General features: G+C 44.5%; 1 protein-coding gene across 6 annotated transcripts in view; it reads right to left on the bottom strand.

The window, feature by feature from the left end:
• LOC139758001 (innexin inx2-like) overlaps nucleotides 1–21861 on the bottom strand; it is a 419086-nt gene that overhangs the window by 77600 nt on the left and 319625 nt on the right. The gene's annotated exons all lie outside the window — the stretch shown is intronic.

The raw sequence follows: 21861 nt of genomic DNA on the forward strand, positions 1-21861 counted from the left end.
CTCTCTCTCTCTCTCTCTCTCTCTCTCTCTCTCTCTCTCTCTCTCTCTCTCCCTCTCTCTCTCCACTTCTGTGTCTTCTGCCCTCTCCCTTTCCATTTTCTATTTGCCCTTTTCTTTCTTTCCTTCTTCACCATCTCATTTCCCTTCCTTCTATCTGTGTCTCTCCTTGTACTCTATTGCTTTTCTCATTTGTCTGTTTCTTCTTGTCTGTCTTTCTGACAGTCTGTCTGTTTATCCTCCCAGTTTATTTCTCTCTCCAGCTTCCTTAGACTTGTTTCCTCCCCCAGTCCAAGTGCCAAGTACGATCACGTACGCTATATATATATATATATATATATATATATATATATATATATATATATATATATATATATATATATACATAGAGAGAGAGAGAGAGAGAGAGAGAGAGAGAGAGAGAGAGAGAGAGAGAGAGAGAGAGAGAGAGAGAGAGAGAGAGAGAGAGAGAGAGAGAGAGAGAGAGAGAGAGACTCCTGAACATGACCAGGTTATGACTTGACCGGGTTACCATCAGAGAACACCTGGTCCTCACAGGTACACGAGAACCAGTATATGCTCAGCTCGCCAACCCTGACGCGTGAATACCATCTGTGTTCGTTAAGTAAATATCATTTCCAGTTACAACAGCCAACACACTGCAGCCTGCACACTGCAGCCTGCACACTACAGCCTGCACACTACAGCCTGCACACTACAGCCTGCACACTACATCCTACACACTACAGCCTGCACACTACAGCCAACACACCACTGTCTATACGACTTGAATTACAATTAATCATTCATCAGACAATTCTAAGTATATATTTCTAAGTACATATTTACTAACCGTAAATAAATTCTTTCCTCCTTCCTTCGCTATACCGGATGTATAGAAGATTTTTCTATTGATGCAAATAAGTAAACCAAATCAACCGAAGTCATTTTTGTAACATCTTTCCAGTGGAGCAAAGTCTGTGTCCTGAGTCTGTATAAGCAGTTCATATATAAAAGTTATGTGACAGAAACTTTGTTTTCGTGGTTTTTTATCCGTATTTTGTATGAATTTCTGACGTTCTAAATTACGGGTTATTCATGTGATGTATTCCATAAATAATGTATTACCAATCAAAGTAGTCATGAATATTTCTCTGTTTTATTTTCCCTTGGTAATCATGTACGTCATATGTAACCCACTTACTTTCCATATCACAATACACTATGTACAACGTCCAACAACCACCGTATGTTGTTGTAGGTCTTATATTGTTCTCCTGGATGATGCTTTTATAATTCATGTACTCTCGATAACAATGTATACACCTCACTACATCCTGGTAGTGTAATAATCTATGAGAGAGAGAGAGAGAGAGAGAGAGAGAGAGAGAGAGAGAGAGAGAGAGAGAGAGAGAGAGAGAGAGAGAGAGAGAGAGAGTCTTATAGATTATCATACCATCATGATACATAGTGAGTCATGTGAACCTCACTATGTATTCTGTCAGTATCATGGTGATGCTATCAAGTCACCAACCTCATGTGTCAACATACACAACAAAAATGGAGACTGTTCGCTACAGAAATAGTTCATGTAGTTCTTTGAGATCAAAATTTGTCATGGAAACACATGCTTCATATGAGGCGAGTCTCTTGTCACTAGTGAGTCTGTTATGGTTACAAGGTCTGGCCTACAGGGTCTGTTATGCCCAAGTGTTTGTACACAGGAACGTCTGTATGTGTTTCCTGTGCACTCGTACGGACTAGAGCCAGTAACTGTCGTACAATATACATCATACGATGTTTTCTTAAAATACCTAACAATCTTTTTGTCTTCGCAAGCTGTATGATCCAATGTGACTACATAAGTGTGTTTGTATTCATATAACCACAACATCCTTCTGTCTTGGTATCCATAATGAAAATAGTGTGTAAACAGGCATCTCTCTCTCTCTCTCTCTCTCTCTCTCTCTCTCTCTCTCTCTCTCTCTCTCTCTCTCTCTCTCTCTCTCTGTCTCTCCACTACCAATATATCCTTCACCAGCCACCACCACCATCATCATCATGCTCTACCCCCAGCCACCATCACATGCTCCACAGAGCCAGCACAAAGCCCCCCTACCCCCATCCCGCCCCGCCCCAAGCTATGAACGACCATCGCCATCAACCAAGTTTGAGATGGAAGACGTTGCCAGCAACTCCACTCTCCACTGTGTGTCTCTTCTCAGTTTCTTATCTCTCTCTGTCTCTCTGTCTCTGTCTCTCTCTCTCTCTCTCTCTCTCTCTCTCTCTCTCTCTCTCTCTCTCTACTATTGTTAAGGGGCCCTAGACCTTTATCTTTCTCTGACCATTGCAATAAAAGCAGCACCAGAAACTCATAAAGGTATGGGCCATTATGTAGAGAGAGAAAGAGTGAGTGAGTGAGAGTGTGTGTGTGTGTGAGAGAGAGAGAGAGAGAGAGAGAGAGAGAGAGAGAGAGAGAGAGAGAGAGAGAGAGAGAGAGAGAGAGAGAGAGAGAGAGAGGTAACCATAAGCCAGTTATACCTCCCGTCCAGGCATGATGTGTGGTCAACCCAGGCGTCCGGCGTGAGGCAACGAAATAACCAACGACACATTCTGGGGCAAACGACCTGTGATTCCCACTCCCCCCCCCCCCCCCCCCCACATTAGGGGAGAAGGATTGGCGACCTCCTCCCGCCTCGGGACGAAAATGTGTCGAACGATTCCCCGACGAGACAAAGAACTGGCGAACAATTTTCCCTTAGGTTAAAGAACTGGCGGGATATGATCACCCCCCCCCCCACCCCCCACCCCCCTCGATCCTCCCTCAGGACGAATAATGGTGGGCGATTCGTCCTCGGGCGGACGACCCACTGAGTAGCTACTCCCCCATGGGACGAATAACTGGCGAGTGATTTCTCCTCGGAATGAACACAGTGAACAATGACGTGCGACGGCGAGCGATCCCCTCTGAGGGGCAGAGGGGGAAGGGGTAACCGTTGGCTCCCCTACCCCCCCCCCCCCCTCTCAGGTGAGACGAGGGGTAAAGACAATAATACAATATTCCCATCTGAGCTGCTTGGGCAAGATCCACACTCTGGAGGAAGACAGCCGGAATCCTCCTCCTCTTTTCCCTGAAAATCTTGCTCATGTAAGTTAAAGACAATGGAGGTTCCGCCAAGCAATCCAATTCACGCTAATACATTCTCTTATTAAACGGCGGCCAACCTAATTCCTCCTTATGCAAGCAAACACACTCTTTTAATTAAAGGCAAACAACCAACATTACCGAAATTCTATTTCCAACATAGAGACTAATCAATCTATACTGATGGTCTGGGCGAGGGAGACACTCTGCTCTCGGAGTCAGGCACTGTGCGTGTGTGTGTGTGCCTTACCTACAAGCCAAGCAATACAATCTTTAATCAAACACAACCAAACACATTTTTTTTTTTTTACGTCTAAATTAATTTCAACTCCTGATGTTTTAATTTGGCCGGCCTGTGGACCAGTATGGACCACGGAACAGAGCGGCAGGGGCCATATGTAAATGAGAAAAAGACTAAATTAGACTCTTGTGTAGAGTGTTGCAAGCAAGGTTGTCTTAGTGATAGCTAAATATTCTACTGAGGGAGATAAAAGCAAATATATGTTTACTTGTCAAATAACAAAATCTTACAGGGTGACATCAATCGGTCTTTGTGGCTCCTGCCCACTATTATCATCACAAAACATGTAACCTGATTTTTTTATCTTTAAATGACACAGAGTTTGTTTAATATCAATATAAACAGATGTGTTTCAAGTGTAAATTCGCTTTTCCCTCCCGAGACCGTTACTAGATATCTGTGTAGACGTCTCGCTAGTGAAACAGCAAATGCTTCAGGTGCGAGGACACCTTCGCTTTACGTCCCTCACCGCTACCAACACAACTTCATGAAAGTGGTAAAGACATCACGTATCTACTGGTATGGTCCACCATAAATGTTTGTCAGGGTTATTCCACTTCTAAGGAAGTCGTTATCTAAATCAAACTAATATAAAATTGAAAAAACTTTTGATGAAGTGTATTTTAGACCCAAGTACAAAGGCTTAATCTTTACTGCTGGTACGTAAAAAGCTCGTGTGTCAATATCATGAGGGAGCAAGTTAAACACGGCTGGGCGCGACCGTAGAGTTGGACGACGGAGATGCCATCTAAGTGAAGACCGTTTTCTTTAGGGAATCTTACAGTGCCTCAGCTGACGGACAAGCAATGGATTGTTTCCATGTGTCCAATAGCGTCTGTGAACATGCAAACAAAATATTGTTTACTTCTTATTAACAAGCGTTACAAGAAGAAACAATGAAATATATCAACACATAATTTCTTCCTTTTCTTTATCATATATATTCACTCCACTCCTCCCCTTCCTCTCCGCCTACCACCTCTAACCATTGGTATATCTATCGTATTATGTTCTCCTATCCCTCCTCCACTTGAACTATTCTATATAGTCTCAGGGAATAAAGTAGACATTCTAGTCAAATTACCATCAAGAGATATTTCATATTTCATTTACTTGCTATCCGTAAGTGATATCTTGCTATCCGTACGTGATATCTTGCTATCCGTACGTGATATCTTGCTATCCGTGCGTGATCCTCTGCTCTCAGTAGGTAACGTCATATATCCCGCAGGTGAGGTTGGTGGAAAATCCTCATTCGTGGCGATGGAGAAATTGCCGATTTAGTCGCATTTGTGATCATCAAAGACTTTCCCGTCACTTCAGTTGTACGGCCACTTGTCCTTCCAACTCGAGAATACATCAACCACTCCAGGTTGAGATCAATTACGCCATTAACTAATAAGAAATAAGAATAAAAATCCCGCAACCAATCAGAGAGGAGAATGAATTATCGTTTCACCAATCGGCAGCGGGTTAGAAACATCAGCAACCAATCAGGGGCCAAGATGGTTTCGCAACACGCAAATACTTTTATCACACCGTCTGAGGTACTTCGGGAAAGCTATTATCTGAAGGGGAACATACGGAAGCAATTTGAGAAAAAGCTTTTACTGAAATATCGAGTCTATAGCTGGCCACAGCTGAGATAATAGCTCCGTAAATCATCAGCTTATTCCGAAAATATTCCTCTTCCCCTTGGTTGGCAAATAATCATGATCTTACACGAACACGATCTTACGATTTTAAATTATTTCTGAGGTTGTGGGGTCGTGTAGGGCACTCTACCTGATAACCCTTGACCTCAGACCTGTTCATATTTAAAGGCCTTTCTGGATAATGTCCGTAATAGATGGCAACCACAGGAATACCTCGCATGGCAGGTGGTGTGGAAGGTGGAGGTACTGAGGTACCCCCAGCCTGGGGTACACATGAGGTACCCCCAGCCTGGGGTACACATGAGGTACCCCCAGCCTGGGGTACACATGAGGTACCCACAGCCTGGGGTACACATGAGGTACCCCCAGCCTGGGGTACACATGAGGTACCCCTAACCTGGGGTACACATGAGGTACCCCCAGCCTGGGGTACACATGAGGTACCCACAGCCTGGGGTACACATGAGGTACCCACAGCCTGGGGTACACATGAGGTACCCCCAGCCTGGGGTACACATGAGGTACCCCTAACCTGGGGTACACATGAGGTACCCCCAGCCTGGGGTACACATGAGGTACCCACAGCCTGGGGTACACATGAGGTACCCACAGCCTGGGGTACACATGAGGTACCCCCAGCCTGGGGTACACATGAGGTACCCCCAGCCTGGGGTACACATGAGGTACCCACAGCCTGGGGTACACATGAGGTACCCCCAGCCTGGGGTACACATGAGGTACCCCCAGCCTGGGGTACACATGAGGTACCCACAGCCTGGGGTACACATGAGGTACCCACAGCCTGGGGTACACATGAGGTACCCCCAGCCTGGGGTACACATGAGGTACCCCCAGCCTGGGGTACACATGAGGTACCCACAGCCTGGGGTACACATGAGGTACCCCCAGCCTGGGGTACACATGAGGTACCCCCAGCCTGGGGTACACATGAGGTACCCACAGCCTGGGGTACACATGAGGTACCCCCAGCCTGGGGTACACATGAGGTACCCCCAGCCTGGGGTACACATGAGGTACCCACAGCCTGGGGTACACATGAGGTACCCCCAGCCTGGGGTACACATGAGGTACCCCTAACCTGGGGTACACGTGATTTATCCCCAGGGAGTTACAAAAAAGTTACCCCTTGCAAAAAGGGGTGATGAGGTACCCACACAGCAAGGAGAGGAGTTAAGGTGCCTCCCAATCTGGGGTACATAAAAGTTACCCCTAGTGGGAGGAAGGCAGTTAAGGTACACACACTAAAAATATAAAAAAAAAATCTAGAATTTTTCGGACCCTGGAAAAGTCTTCTGCATAAGTGAAATTAATTATTAAAAGCGACGAGGTCTTGTCGTCCTCATCTGAGTTGTAATTTTGAGAGATAAACTGTAGGCTTAAGCTGACCAAGTTTTGTAAAGCCTTAAGGAGTCCACCATGTACTCTGCAAACTCAAAGAATCCTGATTCTACTTATATATATATATATATATATATATATATATATATATATATATATATATATATATATATATATATATATATATATATATATATATATATATATATAACACTAATAAAGGGATAAATAGAGAAACTAAAATGTTATCAATATACAGCTAAATATAATCATAAAACAACTAACACATAAAGCACTTTTTAATTGTATTTCAATTATTTACAAATGAAAATAACTGTGGGATTGTGAGCCATCCTATGTGCCTCATGACCTTGGAAACACTGCTGGGATGTGATGAGTCTTGCATGACAGTATGACCCAAGGCTTGGGTTGGGTTAGGTTAGGTTAGGTTAGGTTAAGTTAGGTTAGGTTAGGGTAGGGTAGGGTAAGGTAGGGTAGGGTAGGGTAGGGTAGGGTAGGGTAGGTTAGGTTAGGTTAGGGTAGGGTAGGGTAGGGTAGGGTAGGGTAGGGTAGGGTAGGGTAGGGTAGGGTAGGGTAGGTCAGGTTAGGTTAGGTTAGGTTAGGTTAGGTTAAGTCAGAATAATTCTGCATGATTCAGGTAGGGGTATGATATGGGTCAGAATGAATCAATATGTATGATGAAGGAGTGATTCATCATGATTCAGGCATGGATAATGCTTCTGCGTGATTCCGTATATATCAGTCAAATGATTCAGTATGATTCATATTCAGGTCAGGTACAACTAATGTATGATTCCCTACGTCGTGATATAAGAATTATTCGATATGACTCTACATGATTCAAGTGAATCATGGATATCTTCTTTTTACGTACAAGTGAATCATGGATATCTTCTTTTTACGTACAAGTGAATCATGGATATCTTCTTTTTACGTACAAGTGAATCATGGATATCTTCTTTTTACGTACAAGTGAATCATGGATATCTTCTTTTCACGTACAAGTGAATCATGGATATCTTCTTTTCACGTACAAGTGAATCATGGATATCTTCTTTTCACGTACAAGACGCAATGTAATCACAGATCTACCAAAACACTGTAACAAAACATCAGACTTTTCGACCACCATTACCTACACCACCGCCACCCCTCCAACACTACACCAACACCACACATCACCAACACCGCCACCCCTCCAACACTACACCAACACCACACACCACCAACACCGCCACCCCTCCAACACTACACCAACACCACACACCACCAACACCGCCACCCCTTCTAACGCTACACCAGCAAAACATACCACCAACACCATTATCCCCTCCAACATTACACCAACACCACACATCAGCAACACCGCCACCCCCTCCAACAACACACCAACAACACCACTATCTCCTCCAACACTACACCACCATCACCACCATCCCCTTGAACATGCACCAACATCACGACACACCAGCAGCAGAACAGGAGCACAAGTACTTCGTCAGGAGGGAGGGGCCCTTGGGAAGGCATCTCATTATCATGGAGACGTCGGGAGGGTTGGGCGAGAGGCGTCCGGTGTCGTCAGCAGTTGCTGGGGGCGGTTTCCTCCCCCCACAATCTGGGGATGTCAGCAGTTGCTGGGGGACAGGATCCCCCCAGTCTACTCTAGGGAGTTGAGGGAAGGGGGAGTGACAGGGGTGAGACGGGAAGGAAAATGGACAACGGGGAGAGAGTGGAAGGGGTGATGGTGATGGGGAGTGGGTTGGACTAGCAATGGGTCAAAGCAGAAAATGAGGAATGGGAAGGTGGCCAGAAAATGGTCAGGAGTAAGAAGGAGAACGCAGCAAGAAGTGAGAGGATGAGAGACAGTGAAATATATGACAGGACGAGAAGAAAGAATAAAAGAAGAGGGAAGCAAGTTGAGGGAGTGAGGAGGGAGAATCAGTCCAGTGATGGAGGAACACACACTCACACACACACACACACACACACACACACACACACACACACACACATACACCACACCCACCCACCTACACACACACATAACTACCCACAGACATGCATACTCCCTCGCTGTGTGTGTGTGTATGTGTGTGTGTGTGTGTGTGTGTGTGTGTGTGTGTGTGTATGTGTGTGTGTGTGTGTGTGTGATAACTCTCAGATGAGGTCTTCGGTTTACTCTGGATGTGTGTGTTCTGAGGACTCATTTCAACCTGTCTATGTAAACATGGATGTATGATGTATTCCCAGATAAACACTTCACCTTATGTATGAATGTAATTATATTATCATATTCTTTTATTTGAAAATGTATGTCTAGTACTTGACGAAAAGAGAGAGAGAGAGAGAGAGAGAGAGAGAGAGAGAGAGAGAGAGAGAGAGAGAGAGAGAGAGAGAGAGAGAGAGAGAGTTCCTCTCGATAATTCGTCCTCAGCATCCTCCTAGCTCCTCCTAGCTCTCCCTGGGAGCTAGTGTGTGTGTGTGTGTGTGTGTGTGTGAGCGGGCTGGCCAGGTGGCCCTCGCTATTTGATCATCCCAAACTTCTCTTCATTCGCCAACTTTTATGTTTCTGAAATTTTTCGTTTCCGCTTTGGTTGTCTGGCGTTCCCTTGACTTTTGTTTCTTGCGAATATTAGCGTCCGTGAGGCGGAGCAAGAGTCCTGCCTTCCGTTGTCTGGGGGTAAAACTCTGGGACAAGGAGAGAGAGAGAGAGAGAGAGAGAGAGAGAGAGAGAGAGAGAGAGAGAGAGAGAGAGAGAGAGAGAGAGAGAGAATGGTTGGGATATCGAGGGAAAAGTCTACTTTATAAGCCAGATGTCATTCATGTCATCCGTACATGCAGAGTGTACACTGCAGAAACATGTACAAGTAAAACCCGATACAGAAATATGTACAATTACAGCCTGATACAGAAACTTTCTTTCTGAAACATAAAGTTATGTATCGCCTGACTCTCTCTCTCTAACTTTACACACACACACACATATCATGCATACCTATGTAGAATTAAAACGTCGTAATAATTTCACTTCAACTACAGAAAAAGACATTTACTCTCGGTGGAAATATAACTTTTCATTGTCATTTGAGTTACAAACAAAATTTTTTGTATCAAAACAAAAATTTATATATGAAATAAGAACATGTTAATTAAGTCATGTTCCTCTCACGTATATTTTGCAAATACGTTGCCTCTGGTGCGTATGTTAGGTCAATACACCACATCCAAGACTCAGGTAAAAAACGTATATAATTCTCTTCTTGTAAACACATGCGATATTCTCCCTTGGTAGGGATGGACGAAACTTCTATAGCTACATGCGAATGTTTAGTGCTTAAATGTAGGACATAAACTTAAGTGATGTGGTATAAGCCGATGCCGCAAACTGATGTTAGATCCTTATAAACTATATCCATGTTTCTACAAACTGTGCAACATCACTCATATGTATATATACACACACACACACACACACACACACACATATATATATATATATATATATATATATATATATATATATATATATATATATATATATATATATATATATATATATATATATATACATATTCTGTTTCCCAGAATATATATATATATATATATATATATATATATATATATATATATATATATATATATATATATATATATATATATATAGATAGATAGATAGATAGATAGATAGATAGAAAGATAGATAGATTGATAGATAGACAGATAGACAAATAGATAGGGGAGAATGTACAGCAAGGTTGACTGTGGACCGATTGCTGCGACCAGGATTCGAACCTTTCCGGACTCGATCCTGGGTGGCCCGTGAATGCGTTAAGGTCGGCAGAACTAACCACTACACCATACACAGACCTCCTGATGAATATGTTTTATCGTGCAGGAAGACCGGCTATTGATACTCGTGAAGAAGACACGAAAATCCTACTTTGATCTTCATCACAACCATCCACATTCCACACCTGCCTCTCGTAGGAGCCTCAAGTGGCCAACCAGGAGTGTGTCTGGGAGTTACCAAGAGCCGACAGTTCCAGACCAATACTCCAGACACAGGAGCTACCACAGACCCATCACTTGTAGGTGAGTGTTCCAGCCATATGATCTACCAGAGACCTTCCAGTTCCAGACCAGTGTTACCGGCCTGGAGTGAGCCACAACTCCTCCTTCCAACAGGTCAAACCCTAGTAACCTTCCGGCTTGGGACCTCAAACTCTCGTTAAGACTCCAGCTATTTGCATTCCTGTACACCCGAACAATCTACTCATAAGGCTACTACTACTACTACTACTACTACTACTACTACTACTACTACTACTATTACTACAACTACCATCCTTAAATTCAAGGAACTAAAAATAGAACTTATCAGCATACTGCAAGGTGATTATTAGGTTTATAGAGGAGAGCGCCGCATGATAGCAACCTCCAGTGAGACTCATCATGAACTGTGGGAAAATGACAAGTGCTCGCCTGACACCTGAAATATAACCCGCAATTAACATCAAACAACAGGAATTACCATATGACTGTAATGACTCGGTTGGACCACATCTATTGTATCTCTCTTATTTATCGCACTGACCTATTCAGAACTACATAAAGCTCGTAAGTAAGAGAATAGTGCATGGCCAATATGTAATGTTACCAGGGATGTCAACTGACTCGTAAGACTACTGCGATACAAGAATTTGAAGTCCACCTCCTTGACGTGTGTGGCCAGGGAGAGTGAAGACGAGTTCCACTCTTGGTTAACAATGACATTACACAAGACTGACGACGGTCTATAACACTACAACCACTACACATTGTTACAATCGAACACACATGAGAGATAGAGATAGAGTTAGAGATAGACAAAAGTTATCTGATCAAGCTGCACACTGAACAATACTATAGGTACAGTGTCTCCACCTGAGGCATCGAACTGTAAGTTTCCATCTGGAGGACTGAGTCATGAGTCCCACTTGGGGATCGTGCCATGAGTCCCCAATTGGGGGACCGAGCCACAAGTCCCCGGCTTGAGGAGCGAGCCAATTCAGACGGCCGGCTGCTCTGGTCCCGCATGACCCAGCAGGAGGAGGGCGTCCGTGCCTAGTCTGGTTTTCTCTCGTGCTTTTCCTAATTATCTTTCTCTTCGTAACTCTAACTTTATTCCTTTATCAACGTCTACATCATCGCACACATGATACTTGGCATCTTGTATCGTTAAAGCAACATCATCTTTCATGTGTCCCTGTATGTACACATATGTGTATGCATGTCTCTCTGAGGGCATGCAAGAGGGCATACATGCGCAGGTATACATGTATGTGTACTTCCATTTGTCATGTTTATAAGTGTGTACGGCTGTATGCTTGTCTGCACGCAGGGGTGTATGTACGCCCCCCCCCCCCTCCTCTCTCTCTCTCTCTCTCTCTCTCTCTCTCTCTCTCTCTCTCTCTCTCTCTCTCTCTCTCTCTCTCTCTAAGAGACTAACTCAAACACAGACAAGATTACAGAAACTCCTTCTGGGATTCCCTTCAGTTCCCGACATGTCCTCGAACATCACCAGGGGAGAGGGGGGACCCTCCCATCCGCCAGTCCTCATGTCATGCTGCCAATCACCACCAATCACCACCAATCACCACCAATCACCCTCAACACCCTCCTGCAACTGGGCCAGATACTCTCATCTCAGCCAAAAGAGCTAATCACCCGAAACCACTCGTTCCTGGGTCCACACTCGCTACTGAATAGCTCCAATCACCAACTGAGTCAGAGGACTCTAATCATCTTATGTCTGAGAGCCAATCACTCAAAATCACCCCTTGTGAGATGGTAAAATCTGATTGGTCTGATATTACGTTATTTTGTATTTCTATAAAGTTCATTATTTTGCCCGTGAGTTCAATGACTTGCAATTTTTCAGAGTCCAATCTGGGGCAGAAATAACTATTACCAATCAACCAAGGAAAAGAAAAAACCTAAATCATTTACAGTAATAAGGTAACATAAGTTACTCGCAATCACCTCTTGTGTGAGAGTCAAATACTAGAAAGGCCTCTTGTTTGGGTCCTGGTTGGTTAATGACTGCACTCACCCCAGTGGCTGAGATGGTTGTAATCACGTTAGTGTGTGAGACGGTTGTATTAACATCAGCTGCGAGGGTTAGAGTGTCTGGATATGCCAGTCAAATAGTTACTCCCTTAACAGAGGATGACACACAACAGAGAAGCATTCCTTTCACTGTGCCAGAGTTTATCAGAGAAGAAAAATTTTAAATGAAATTAACGAAGAGGTTTTTACCGATGAAGGAATTCAAGGACAAGACTAATGAAGCAATCATCACATCCACAACTTACCCAACACGAGTCACAGGAACACAACTGTCTCATTTATGGCCTTCAAAGTTTTGCATTCACAAAGATCAAACAATACACGAAAAACAACAACTTCCACAATAAAAGTTACAGATTTGTATTTAGGAAAGAAACTTCATATATGACAACCCTGAAGATGAAGGCAAGTCTAGTGGTAAGTACGTGGGGTTGGAGGCCGTCCTGACGACGCCCACGAACCACTTCAACATTTTCCGAGGGACAGTTTCCCCCACCGTCCGCCACATGAAGCCACAATCATAACTATATTCCAGAAGTAAATCTGATCGCCTGAACATTAAGGAAAACTTTTTCCTCCTCATTCACACAGTCGTAAAGTTCTGGCCGAAGGACTGCTGAAGTTTGCCCGGCCATCTGGGGGCCCCTTGGGATTCCTCCTGGGACCCCCTAGGGCAGGGACCCTCTGGAACTCCACGGCCGACCAGTCTGTATAATGAGGACGCTGACTGGCTCCTCCAGGTAAACTTTCAGGTTTGTCATGTAAAGATGATTTATCCTCCAAGGTTGCCAGACAGGCGCTGGGTACCTTCAGTCCCGGGACGGGACCGTCATCCTCCTCCCGTCTCTCCTACACACTACACTACTGTCCCAGAACGGACTGTCCACCTCTGTCTTGTCCAATCGGAAAGAGTCGCAAGCTCTGGGCACATAGCTTCCCCGTCTGACGATCCCTTCCTTCTGTTGCGACACTCATGCAGCCACAGCGACCCCTGCAGCGTCACTCTGAAGCACATCATGCTGGATCAGTGTGTCTACCTCTCGTGTACTCTCACCTCCTACTCTCACAGCCGCACAGGAGACCGCCGGCAGCTCTCACTCTCACACAAGACACCGCCGGCAGCTCTCACAAGCTACACTAACACCCACCTCCCAGTGTAAAGACAAGTTCAGAACAGAATAAAGATACTGTTTTCTTTCGCGTGAGGACCGCACACAGACACTACAGCGGATGACAGAAGCCCCACAGCTTCCTCAAAGAGTGAAGGAAGCCTCCTCTAGCGCTACCACAATCATCCTGCTCTCTTCGGGGGAGGGGCAGGGGGACCCAGGGTGAGGGAAGCCCAGCCGTACAAAAGGCCCAACTCCTGCATCCAGTCACAACAGGGCGGAAGGATATAGGATCTCCCAATCCTAGACCAATATCCCATGACCACAACCCATCCCAGGTCCCATGACCTCATCCCATACCAGGTTAGGTCCCATGACCTCATCACTCAGGTAATCAAGGATCCTGGACCCCTGACCCCGTCCCTGAGGGGGGCTACCAACCACCATGTAAACAAGGCTGATGGCCGCTCCTCATGTAAACAACCCCTGATTACTGCTCGGGATGTAAACAAGTCCCTGACGGTCGTAAGTCATGTATATAAATCCCCAAATGGTCCTTGGTCGCGTAAATAACTTGCTGACTTTGGTTGGTCGTGTAAAATAATCCCCTGTCAGTAGTTAATCCCTTACACAGAGTCCATGATGGTCGCTAGCTACGTACCAAACCATGTGCTGGAGTTCACCCTTACTAACGCACTCCCAGCTCTAACCCATGTATTCCAGAGTCTTGCTGGAACCAATGGCGACACAGGTGGGAAAGGGTGTTTCGTCTAAGACATTCACTTTTTAACAAAATACAAATAATGATCAATATTCTGTGCAGCCATATAACTGGAAAATATATTTCAGACTGGTCTGTTGTTGACAAACATTTGGGCTGACTTGCACCTGAAAATTTATTACTTCTGACTAAAATCGATTCATAAAGTATTTTGTTTTATAGATATCTATCAAGCTTCTAACCGTGTCCCACTCTCTACCGTCTCAATGAAGCAAAATCATCTGTTGGAGCATATTTTTGCAACAGAGAACAACCGTTAGAGCATAATGTGCAACAGAGGTACTCCGCAGGAGCATAATGTGCAACAGAGGCACCCGCTGGAGCATAATGTGCAACAGAGGCACCCGCTGGAGCATAATGTGCAACAGAGGCACCCGCTGGAGCATAATGTGCAACAGAGGCACCCGCTGGAGCATAATGTGCAACAGAGGCACCCGCTGGAGCATAATGTGCAACAGAGGTACTCCGCTGGAGCATAATGTGCAACAGAGGCACCCGCTGGAGCATAATGTGCAACAGAGGCACCCGCTGGAGCATAATGTGCAACAGAGGCACCCGCTGGAGCATAATGTGCAACAGAGGTACCCCGCTGGAGCATAATGTGCAACAAGATATCCGGTGGAACATATTTTGGGGTGAAAATACCTTGTGTTGACATGTCTCGCCTTGCAAGTGGAAACGTTGAATAATTTTGTGAGCTGTGTGGTTCTTGGTCTTAAAGAGAGAAACAAGAGGATGGCGCTGGTGGGCAGGGGGGAGAGTGGGTGGCTGGGGAGGGCTGGGGTTGGGGTTGGGGGAAGTTTGGATGGGGTGAGGAGAGGTGGGGGATGGCGAGGAGAGCCAGTTGCTGGGGAAGAAAGGTGATGATCGGTGGGTGAGTAAATAAGAGTAAAGAAAGTTAGGGACGAAGAGGGAGGTGTGGGGAGTGGAGGGGAGTGTGGGGAACTGAGAAACAATAGGGAGTTAGTGAGGTTGTGGGGAGGAATATAATAGAATTGAGCCCGGTGTGGAGAGAGAATAGGGAGCGATGGAAAGAAGTGGGGAGAATTAGACATGGAATGGAGAATGATGGGGAGGAATGCTGAGATAAAGGGGAGTGACAGGGAGGAGTGGAGAAGGAACGAGTTGAGGGAGAGAAAGAGAAAGGCAATTGGGAGTAGTGGGAATGAATGGAAAGGGAATGGGGAGTGATGAGGATGAATGGAAAGGTAATGGGGACGAATGGAAAGGGAATGGGGAAAAAGAATTAAAAGCAGGACGAGGAGGAAACCTACTGGTCAGAAGATTGGTGGAATCTGTCTCTGTGAAGGTTTAGGAGTCTGTCTGTGTCTGTGAAGGTTCATGAGTCTGTCTGAACATAAGATTTAATGTATCTTTAAATATGTGTCTGTACCGACGTATATATAAATGCGTCTGTTTCCTTTCGCATGTATTTGTCTGTTGACGTACATATGTGTGTCTGTTTACTTACATGCATGACTGTGTTGACACACATATGTGTGACTGTTTACCTGCATGTGTCTGTTTTCCCCATACATATGTAAATGTTTCCCCACTTACTGCATATCTTGTGTGTATGTGTTTGCACTTGTTTTACTTTACGGTATTCATGTATTTCTGGTTATGTTTACATGTTTTTCTATATTTCTTTGCCTGTTATAAGTCTGAATTTGTCTACATATTCGTTCAGTTGTCTAAATTAGCCTATTCGTGTATCTGGCTATCTTACTTTCTCCATATGCATGGTTGTCTACACGTGCGACCTATTGTCTGTCTTTGTCTACATGTGCGTCCGGTTGCCCATCTTTGTCTACATGTGCATCGTACTGTCTGTCTTTGTCTGCGTGTGTGGGGTAGTATTTCTTTGTCCAGATGTGGTCCCACCGCCATCGGTGCTTTTGCGTTTCTTTACAGTAAAAGTTTGTAGAAGTTTGTTTACATGCATTTTAGTGGAATATATTTGTGTTTGTTTGTTTTATCTTGGCTTATAAGCTCATACGTTTCATTACCAAGCTTTACGTAGGATAGTAATCTTCTCAAAGATTCTGACACGAATTAACGCATTTCTGTGTTGAAATATTTCTAAACTCAGTATAATACCTTCATTGTTGTCATAGTTTATGATAGTGAATTTAACGTCATCAAAAAAAAACGCGGAGTAAACTGACAACACAAGACAATCACTTCACACAAGGATTACGCTGAAACACAAAACTTGAACGTGACAAAAATTCATGAAAAATTCAAGAATAAGAAACGCACAAAATTTGCAAATATGAGGACGTAAAGTACGGAATCCTGATTCAGAACTTGAAACACCTTCAGAGGCAAGATTTGGAGAGTTGGAGTGTAGAGCAATACCTCAAGCACAAGCCACAAACATGTCATAAACTTTGCTATACTTGACCAAAGACTGGAACCAGGTGGGTCACCTAGCCTTGAGACCAGGTGGGTCACCTAGCCTTGAGACCACAGGTAGAAAATTGCAAACATTTCCTTTTGGTCAATATGGTGAGGTAAATGAGGCGAGTATCACAGATTCTTGAGCAGCCAAACTCATAAGAGCATTTGATGACTCTTGACCTCTATCCACGTCCCCAGCATAGATCGGCAAGTGGAAGTTATGACCCACTCTGCCCATGTGGGGAGCCCTCAGTGCACACACTGCTACCCAGCAGGGGCAACAGTCCACCTGTTCCTGCCACCAGTGGTGGAACAAGGCGGTGGTGTCTGTTATGATCGAGTGATTATTACACGAAAGTGCACTTGGGAACTTATCGTGTTTCATTTTCCTCGTGGACTCATAGGAATTAATATATATATATATATATATATATATATATATATATATATATATATATATATATATATATATATATATATATATATATTGTGCCAAAGGTGTCCCTTCTATCCTTAAGAGGCTTAGCTTATGCAGCTCTTAAGAAGGTGGCCACGTCCACGTGTCGGGACCATAGGACTTAAAGCGTTGTGATGTGTGTGCTTCTGTGTCCAGACAACACAGTGCAATTGCGTTATAAATGTTCGGTTTGTTTACATTAGTTGCATAGTAGGCATGAAGGGTCGTGGGTTATGTTGAAACGGTGTTTGCAAAGATTATATATACACACACACACACACAATAGTGCATATGAGTCGCACCAACTGGTAACCACAGAATATGTCCTACAATGAGCTCTGAATGATGTTAGGTAAATATATAAGAACGTCCGGCAAAACAGGATGTGCCGGCAGAATAACCACAGAAAGGCAGGCATGTTGATACAAGGGTCACGTGTCTAGTGGGTCCTGGGTCTTAGGAAGGAGGTCACGGGTTGAGGGAGATTTTCCATAACGCTTATGTATATAGATGGAGACATACTAGTGGAGCAGAAGGCTCCTCCCCACCCTCCACTGTAGATGGAGAGAGGATAGTAAAGCAGAAGGCTCTTCCCCACCCTCCACTCCCCTCCGGTAAATAAGGGAACACTATCTAGTACAGACCTTGTGCGAGGAAAGCATCTAATCCTCTGCTCTCTTCAGAAAAAAAACAGTTAAATGCCGTGTATTCTACATAATCAATCTTGAACAGGATTATTCCCTGATGATTAACATCAGTGCAATCTACGTTAAGCTTTGACTCAAATGTAGTGATATTCTTCTCCTTGACAACGTGTGCTGTTTTGTAACGTTTTCATTTACGAAAATGAATGACCACACAAGACTAGGAATATCCAAACATCTTATGTGTAAGACAGACGACCTGACTCCCAAGTATCTCGTCTGTATGAGACACGTTGACCACATCCTGAATGTACTCTACACCAGCGTTGGTGACAATCTACGATCAATCAACCAAGGTAATCAAAAAACTATAATAAACAAAATGAAGAAAAATCAAAGTACCCAGCCTGGAATCCCCTGAAATAATATATATATATATATATATATATATATATATATATATATATATATATATATATATATATATATATATTTTTTTTTTTTTTTTTTTGCTTTGTCGCTGTCTCCCGCGTTTGCGAGGTAGCGCAAGGAAACAGACGAAAGAAATGGCCCAACCCACCCCCATACACATGTATATACATACGTCCACACACGCAAATATACATACCTACACAGCTTTCCATGGTTTACCCCAGACGCTTCACATGCCTTGATTCAATCCACTGACAGCACGTCAACCCCGGTATACCACATCGCTCCAATTCACTCTATTCCTTGCCCTCCTTTCACCCTCCTGCATGTTCAGGCCCCGATCACACAAAATCTTTTTCACTCCATCCTTCCACCTCCAATTTGGTCTCCCTCTTCTCCCCGTTCCCTCCAACTCCGACACATATATCCTCTTGGTCAATCTTTCCTCACTCATTCTCTCCATGTGCCCAAACCATTTCAAAACACCCTCTTCTGCTCTCTCAACCACGCTCTTTTTATTTCCACACATCTCTCTTACCCTTACGTTACTTACTCGATCAAACCACCTCACACCACACATTGTCCTCAAACATCTCATTTCCAGCACATCCATCCTCCTGCGCACAACTCTATCCATAGCCCACGCCTTGCAACCATACAACATTGTTGGAACCACTATTCCTTCAAACATACCCATTTTTGCTTTCCGAGATAATGTTCTCGACTTCCACACATTCTTCAAGGCTCCCAGAATTTTCGCCCCCTCCCCCACCCTATGATCCACTTCCGCTTCCATGGTTCCATCCGCTGCCAGATCCACTCCCAGATATCTAAAACACTTCACTTCCTCCAGTTTTTCTCCATTCAAACTCACCTCCCAATTGACTTGACCCTCAACCCTACTGTACCTAATAACCTTGCTCTTATTCACATTTACTCTTAACTTTCTTCTTCCACACACTTTACCATATATATGGGGTAAACCATGGAAAGCTGTGTAGGTATGTATATTTGCGTGTGTGGACGTATGTATATACATGTGTATGGGGGGGGTTGGGCCATTTCTTTCGTCTGTTTCCTTGCGCTACCTCGCAAACGCGGGAGACAGCGACAAAGTATAAAAAAAAAAAAAAAAATATATATATATATATATATATATATATATAAACAAAAGTTCTTGCAGCAATTAAGTTGGGAAGGGTTGGCACAATGGGAGAAAAAGACAAACACACAATATTGCACAATACCGGAGGTACACAAAACCAGCAGCCTTGTGGCCGAGATCCTTGTATCAACTCGCTGTGTCTTCCCTCTAGCGGCGGGACAAAGAGTTGTGCCTCAGCCACACAACCCCACCACCACCACCACAACCACCACAACCACCACCGCCGCCAAAATCATTGCTAACAAAAATGGCGTACCCACACACAGGCCCCGGTGATGAAGAGTGGACGCTGGGGTCCTCCTGTGTCTCCCATTGTTGATGGTTGATAACGCAGAGGTCAGAGGTGATAGCTGAGCTGTTGGTGTGGAGGCCAAGGCTGATGGTGTGAGGGGCAGGGCTCATGGTTCATGGTTGTGGATGATGAGGGGGAGGCTGTTTGTGATTTAGTGGTTATTGGAAAAAAGGCCGAGGATGACGCTGCAAGACTGAGGACAAAGCAGCACAAGGGAAGAACAGGAGACCCGATGGTTCAGGATGAGGTTATCTGCAAAAACTGAGCCGAACACAGTTGTAAAAACAGGATAGTAAAGCAGATGGCATTTCCCCTACCCACCTCTCCCTCTGGCTCAACTATCGGCAAGAAAAAAAATGAGAAAAAATACCATATAATATGGAGGAAGGGAGAGGGGGAGGGGGGGGGGGGATACTACCTTATACATTTCACAGGAAAATATGCGAAAAAGAAGCTGGAGGGAAGGAAGGGATCTGGAAAACTGGGAAGGAGGAGCACAAGAGTGATGGGGTACGGGAGGCGTAGGCTGTAGTGATGGGGTACGGGGAAGGACCGCATAAGGTGGGATTTAAGTCAACAAAATTAAAATGGACTAAAAAAAGTGGCACATCAATCACTCAATCAAATATTTATCTATCTGTTTATTCCCCAATATCAGAACTTGTAACTCCATCACCCTTTCCTCTCTTTCCTCTTCCTTGTCTTTGTCTTCATTCCATAATTAATATCCTCCAGACTGGTAACTCTGCCGCATTAACTATCTTCTGGAGCGAACGAGAGAGAGAGAGAGAGAGAGAGAGAGAGAGAGAGAGAGAGAGAGAGAGAGAGAGAGAGAGAGAGAGAGAGAGAGAGAGAGATTCACCTCTACCAAACAATGTAACCTAACCATTCATAGTTGCCTCTACGTTGAAAACTGTTAATTAGTAAAGTGTTTCTATAGTTTGCCGTCTCATCTTAATAGTTACCGCAGTTAACAAAATTAATCACAACAGCGCAGCACAAACAACAATATTACTATACTACTACAACTCTTTATAATAATACAAATGAAAATAATTCATGAGAAAAGAAACAATTTTTTAATAAATCAACAATTTCTTATAGAAAATTCCATTTCAGGTTGACTAAAGTAAATCTCGTGTTAGCAGGGATTATCGTGACTGCAATGATCATCTGTGATTGAGCTGATGATCAGCTGAGACTGGACTGGTATGAACGACACGTCAGGCGGGGCGAGCAGCGATAGTGAGGGACGTAGCTAAAGTCTGGCGATTACAAAGGAGGGTAGCGGTAGCCTGGCGATAGAAAGCGCTCTGACGGTTAACCAGCGATAGAGTAAAGACGCCAGGAAGGAACGATGGAATAGACAGTTGAAAGATCGGTGGTGGAACCGAGACTACAGATATATTGGCGATAAACTGGAGACTTGCGATGGATGAGCGATAACCTTGTGACTGGCGATAAGAGAGTCAAGCTACAGCGGCTGGCGATAATTAAGAGCCAGGACGAGACACAGGAGGGACACTGGCGATAATCAAGAGGCGGCCGATAAAAACCTGATTAAAAGATCCGTGTTGTACAGGAGCCAAGGGCTTGATTAGCGGCCAGTCTGGCCAGGCACCAGTCTGGGGACCATGGACCCTCGCCTGGGGTCATGGGACCCCGGACCCTCGCCTGGGGCCACAGGACCCTGGGTATCAGACTCTGGCATCAGAGTGTTGAGAGCTACAGAGGTGAGGACTGAGGAGGTGTGTGCACACATCCTGACCGACACATGTCAACTACTGGAATAAAAGTACGTAATCCTGACCCCCCTTTACTACCGTACACCTCGTGTGGCACACTGCTCACTCCCCACCTCTGTCACCTTCTCCCCACAACCACTATCACTACACATCACAACCAACACCACCATCATAACCACAACCAAAACCACCACTACCCCTACCCTTCCCCCACCACCACTACTACCACGCCCCCCACCCCACAAGC

The sequence above is a fragment of the Panulirus ornatus genome, chromosome 29, assembly GCF_036320965.1.
Source record: "Panulirus ornatus isolate Po-2019 chromosome 29, ASM3632096v1, whole genome shotgun sequence".
In the NCBI taxonomy this organism is placed as follows: Eukaryota; Metazoa; Arthropoda; class Malacostraca; order Decapoda; family Palinuridae; genus Panulirus; species Panulirus ornatus.